This window comes from Pteropus medius, unplaced genomic scaffold, assembly GCF_902729225.1.
Source record: "Pteropus medius unplaced genomic scaffold, Ma_sr-lr_union100, whole genome shotgun sequence".
Classification (NCBI taxonomy): Eukaryota; Metazoa; Chordata; class Mammalia; order Chiroptera; family Pteropodidae; genus Pteropus; species Pteropus medius.
In genome coordinates this window covers 14698704-14705201 of record NW_024344378.1, presented here as the reverse complement: position 1 = coordinate 14705201, position 6498 = coordinate 14698704, and the positions used below count along the sequence as shown (strand labels likewise).

Below are 6498 nucleotides of genomic sequence, written 5' to 3'. Positions count from 1 at the left end.
GTAGAGATCTTTCTGCAAGTGGTGGCAAATGGTGACTATAGTAACTATAGTATCTATGTTGAAGTTCCTGTTTGAGATGTAAGTATATTTTGATCAACACCTCTACAAGCCAATCACTTAAGTTCCTATTACTGTTAATCGCTTGGGACCCATCAACATTATTCTTTCCTTTCCTGAACTTTTGCTCAAGTACTACCATTTACCTGGATGTCTTCCCCTTTTACTCTGTGTCTACCTGTCAGGTCTTTAACTTTATGGCACAGCTTCTAACCAATCACATAAGACTTTTCCATATCTCTTTAGCAAAAGTCAATTTCTCTTTCTTCCCTTCACAGTATATTATTTATATGGTTGACTTCCATGGCACCATATTTATTCTTCTTTCTCAAAATATTCTAAGCAAGACTCAAATAACTCCATAGTTATTTTCAATGCTGCATTCTTACCTTTTACCCTTCTCTTTAGACATTCATCGTGAGCAAGTTTATAAACACCCATTTTCATAACTCATGGCTGGAGCATTCCAAAACTTAAAAACTAATATCCATTCTCTGAGCTATAGACTGGTGATCCTACTTGACTATGGGGCATATTCACTGGAAAACCATACATGCATCTTCAGAAAATAACAACAGAATGCATATATGCCAACAAATTTTCCTCTCAACAAATTGTGTTATCTTCTATCCTGATGGTGATAAAATTAATCTATATATTTTTTCCTGCCCATATCATCTAAAACTAATAAGTCACAGTTGGGTCACAACCTCAGGAGTTTCCCAGGTGAATACTGAGATCAAAGAAAGAGGCAAGTCACTCCAGATTGATAGGTGGCAGCAAAAAATTATACATATGAAGCTTGTCTTAAGACAAATAGATCTCCACTCCTGCCTTCCAGAATCTTAAAAGTTAATGTGGCGGCCTAAATGGGGTTCAATCACATATACTGTCCAGATGGTCTCCATAACGCCTCACTGTCTCAATGCTACACCCTTGAAAGGGCTACTAGTGTGGGAATAGTAGGCACGATGTCCATTCTAAGGACAGGAGAAGGGATGAGGGGCCTCCATTTGCCCAAGTCCAGCGCTTAAGTCAACTGGCAGCACATCCTCTTGATGACCTCCAACAGTCACCAAATCTATTCTCTCTTCTTAGGTTACCCCTCCCTGTCTTAAAAAGGAAGAAAATACTATCAAAAAGGCTTAAGAGACAACCACATGCAAGGAAGGATCTTGTCTGGATTCTAGTTTGAAGAAACCAATTATTAAAAAAGATAATATAGAAAACTTTAAACACCGATTATATAAATGATACTAAAAAAATGATATTACTTCTTAGTTGTGATAATGGTTGTTTCCAAAAATTATCTCAGAGATATATACTTAAATATTTACAGATGAAAAGATGTAATGTCTGTGATTTAAGATTGCAGTACTTTTTAGCATTTCTAAACATTACCTTCACAGTATATTATTTACATAGTTGACTTCCCAGTGATAATTAGCTCTTATTCCCACTGCGGAAACCATCATTCACCTCTTATCTATATTTCTACAATAGTTCTGAACTAGTCTTACTGTGTCAAGTTTTCCCTCAGCCAATTCATTCTAAACATTAGACTCCCCCCTCACTCCCCCGAAAACACAAAGTTGATCCATTCCCCTGCTTAAAAATATTCTGGCACAAAGTTCAAATTCTTTGGCATAGTTTCCAAATGTATCTATTATCTGGCTTCTCTTGGTTTTATCTCTGTCACTTTACTCCTGTAAACACATAGAATTTTCTTCATTTCACTGAACTAAGTGAATGGCTTTACATTTCCTGTCATATAAATACATTTGACTAGTCATTCCTGACCTCTTTAGCCTTTTCCCAATGTGTATTAAATATTTTTTATGCTTTTTGGGTTCAATATATTATAATTTGCTTCTTTGTCACCCCAATTAGACCAGGTGTGTTAGAGGTTATTAGCCACTTGTCAGCTCTTATTACTTGGTAGATGTTCCATGAATCTGTTTTGAGAGGAATCTGAGGCTTTGCCTAGCCTTACTTGGTGACCAATATGCATAGGTAATTGGTAATGTCTGCAAAAGAAAGAGGAAGGGAGGAATGGTTCAATGCCTGATTACTTTTTGCAATCATTTGAAAGTAGGTATTGTTAGACTCACAATGTATTTTATTTTAACCTTAAAACTATATAATGAACAATTATGTTGCTCATTAAATCCTGTCTAAGGACACAGAGTAAATGGAAGAAACTGGATAAACCTGTGTCTGTTTAACTTTGGAATCCATGTTCCTTTCAGGGGAAAGAATAAACATGCACTGACCAGTGTTCTTTGAATTGAATTGATTGCTGGGTATACCTTAGAGTACCTAAACAAGACTGTAAAAATAGGATGTAAAAGAAGACATAGTTCCTGCCTGCAAGAGGACAGAAGCCATTTTGGAACCCGACATAAAACATTAAATACCTGGAAAGAAACGAAGTGCCAGACCATGTTTAATACTCCTAATTGTTTGGGAAAACTGATTAGAAAAGGGAGAAGAATTTGGAAATTGATATCTTTTATTTTGACCCACTTTTATGTTGGCCATATCTTAGCCCTGCTTCTCTGCCAAGGCGAAGTGATTTGCACATTCCATCTCTTCCCGGGCCGGAGATTGGAGGGCTTATTACCCTTTGGGTTTTAGTTCATTTCATTGCCTTGTGAATTCAGCTCTCTTCTGCCCCCTCCAAATGTATGGCTTCATTGACTATCCAACTTGTGCTTATTGTTAGCGGGGGGACAATATTCCTCTGAAGATTTCTATAGGCTCAGTGCAAGCAGAACAATATTGGCTTCACCATTTTGCTTCTGTTGTGAATAACATACCTGAGGTCATGGTGATGTAGATGGAGAGACTGGACACTCAGGGAAAGTTAAGTCCTTATAACAAATGTTTTTTTTCTTAAACAGAGAAAATGTATACAAATTTTTTTATTTCTAGCGACTCTTGGTGTCACAAAAGTAAAAAAGACAGTTTGCAAGTGGAATCCCAAATCTGGGGTTGGTAGTTCCATCTTGATATTTACATTAAAGGGTTATTTAAAATATAGGAAAAACATGTGGAATTTGGTCAGCCAGGATGGTTTCAAATACTGATTTTTTTTTTCTACTTTGTGAATTATTTAAGAAAACTTATTCTCACTGAGTCTCAATTGTGACATTCAAACAGAAGGGAGGACAATTGCCCGGTTTGCTCTGTGTATTAAATGAAATAGTGTGTGAGATGTCCATCACAAAATAGGTGCTCAGAAAATAGTAGCAGTGGTAGTGGTGGTGACGATGACCGCAACAATGATGACAACGGCGACAATGCCAGTGATGGTGGTGATGTTACTGATAAGTACCTTAGGGATACGGCCCTTGGCCTGCCATCCATCTACTCAAATTCAGCATAGATCCACGGGCCAAATTCTACACACCTCTTTGGCCTTCTTTCCTCTGAACTCTTCTTGCAAATATAATCAATATTTTGACCTTTTGTAATTGTTGTTCTATACCCATGATGAATAGCAATGACTTCTTGCTACTTATAGCATGTTCAAGCTTAAACATGTTAAATTTTAAAATACGGAAAGCATCTACGATGGAGCCTGGTGCATAGTAAATGCTATATATGTGTCAGCTGCTATTAATATTAATTATTTAAAATTAAGCATCTATTTTATTTAAGCATTATACTGTAAGGTAGGCCCCCTTTATATCTCTAGGTGTCTCAATTGTTTCTACTGTGACCTGGTTTCTATAACTCTCACTAGCATTTTGAGTATATACTCGTTTCTTCCTTAGAAAGTAAGGCCTTGAGCTGGCCCTATTAGTGTTATCTAAACAATAAATATAACATAGCTTTTATTTCCTTGAACCAAAATAATGTCTTAAACTCATTTAATTCTGCATGGCTCCTTAACTTGACAGTTAATTCCTATACCATGGAGCCATTGCCACATAAACTTATCTCTCAACATTCCAACATGGTTCATGGTCTTAGTTCTGTTGTCTTATCCTGATTAAATTTGCTCTACTTCCAAATTCTTCAAGGACTTATGAAATTTAACTTTTTGGTCAAAATTCTTTCCCATCAATAGAAGTTTCAACCCTCTTACTGTGACTATGACAATCACTGTCCTCCTTGAATATGATTTGAATCTTCTCCCAGCTCTCTGGCTTCTAACTTCTATGGGCTGATCTCATTTTCTATAGAATGACATTCTTTTCTGATAGAATTGTCACTGGAAAGGGGAGGCTATGTGTGGAGCTTGTGCTTCTGAGCTATAGTTAGATACTTATCAGGCACTGTGCTGAGCACTTCACATAGATTATTGCACTTAGTCTTTACAACAGCCAGTGCCCTTGATTGTAAAATCTAAATTAAACAGAGAGGGAGGTAATAGTTGAACTACCAAGTCCTCATAGCTAGTTAGTGGTAAATCCAGAATCCAGATGCAGGAAAACTCATTGTAAACACTGCTTTCTTATCCCATGCTTTACTAGCATTCACTAAAACATGTAACCATTCAAGTTAACATCCAATTATATAAAGTTGTTTTGTTCTCTATTAACACAAAGCTTAATTTTCCTGTGTTAGTCTAAGCACTGAAATCTGAGACAGATCATATGTTCCCTATATATTCCATGAGGATTCGAACCCTAGAAATTTGCACAAAAATATGTCAAACTCTATCTACATTTTCAGAATATTTCTTTTAAGCTTCAAGTAGAGAAAAATTATTTAAGGAGGAGCATACTTTTTATTACTTCACTGATTAAGTAACCAGTAGTTATATATTTTAAAACAGCTGATCATAACCTTAGAGCTCAAAACAGCTGGTTTTTTTGTCTGCCCCCATCCTCAGCATCTAAGCTCTTCCAATAATTGTATACTTGATTGCCTGAAAATAAGTAATGGCATAGATTTTGTGTACTTTTGAAAAGCAGTATGTTTTTCACAAAACTGACTGCCAAGGTGTATTTAGAGAAGTGAATCATACCATCTTCATGACAACTTGTGAAATCAAAACCAAGGGATATAAATGGCTCTGAGAGAAAACTCTATGCACTCTTCGATAGTATAATTATTACACTGTCAAATTTTTGACTGTTTCCAAAATTTCACTTAATTCTTCTTATATATAACCTTTACCATCAGATGTCATTTAATATTAGTTAACAATTAGAAACTGTTACAAATTTGCCATTCTTAAAATATGAGATGTCATAATCAGACAGTTTACCCATATTGAAAGCAGTTATAAATATGTGTCACAAGCTAGGGCATTAAGGAGAACAGGGAGACTACACAACTGAGATGAAACTTTTAGTAGCTTTTATTTAGGTGTGGTAAGGCCCACAGACTAGGAGATACTGCTGTTGAAAAGATGGTTTGCTAATAGTTCCAAAGATGAGGGAGCATGTCATGACGGGGGCAGGATGGGAAGGCACTGCAGTATCTCAGGTGGCATAGTGGGCCATGGACAACAACCTTCATTGTGGTCTCTTTGGGAAGAAATGGCAAGACAGTGTAAATAGGTTTATGATTGGCTAGTCTGCATAATTTCATTTTATTTATTTATTTATTTTTTATACCTATAGCACCTGGTCTCCCTAGATGGTCTCCCATCCAAGTACTAACCAGGCCCAACCCTGCTTAGTTTCCGAGATCAGACGGGATCGAGCTTGTTCAGGGTAACCTGGCCATAGACAAGTCTGCATAATTTCAGGGCGCTGTGGGGCTCTCTAAAATGGAAGATGCCCCTAGTAGTCTGATACCAGATCCTGGGGTCATTAGGGCTGGTGGCTCAGACTGCAAGAGTCCTATAGAGGAAGTGGTTGGGGATTGGGGTCTGAATCTGTGTGTTTGCATTTGAAAAGCACACTCATGGGTAAATTGTTTACGATTTCTTAGGATTTTGCTAGCTCTGGGAGGAGCAGTTGTAGCAAGGCCCCAAATGTCAGAGCATCAGACTATAGAAAATGAAAGACATGGTTAACACAGTGATATTTCTCAAGACTTGAAAGTCAGAATGCCAAAAGCACAATAGAAATGTTTAAGATAGCATTGCATATTTTTAAGAGAGCATTTCTTTTTCAGCAATATGCCTATTAGATTTATGATAGACTACTAATAGGTTTGAGGTATGACACACATATGGCACATATTTAAATATAAAATTTAATTTTGACATGTATGTACCTTTGAAAGTATCATGTGTTTGTCATCAATGCATCCTCTCAAGTTTCAGTTTAATATTTTGCCCAATTTTAATTGGTTATTTATTGAATTTTGAGAGTCTTTTATTGCATTATATGTTCTAGATATAAGTCCTCCACTATATAGATGATTTGCAAACATTTTCTTATAGTCTTTGGATTACTTTTTTATTCTAAGAATGTCATTTGAGGAACAAAATTTCTGTATTTTAATAAAATACAATTTATTATAGCTTTCCTTTTA

At 36.2% G+C, this 6498-nt stretch overlaps 1 pseudogene; it reads right to left on the bottom strand.

Moving 5' to 3' along the window:
- Positions 1 to 5627: 5627 nt before the first annotated feature.
- LOC120609942 (uncharacterized) lies at positions 5628 to 5746 on the bottom strand (annotated as a pseudogene).
- Positions 5747 to 6498: the final 752 nt, after the last annotated feature.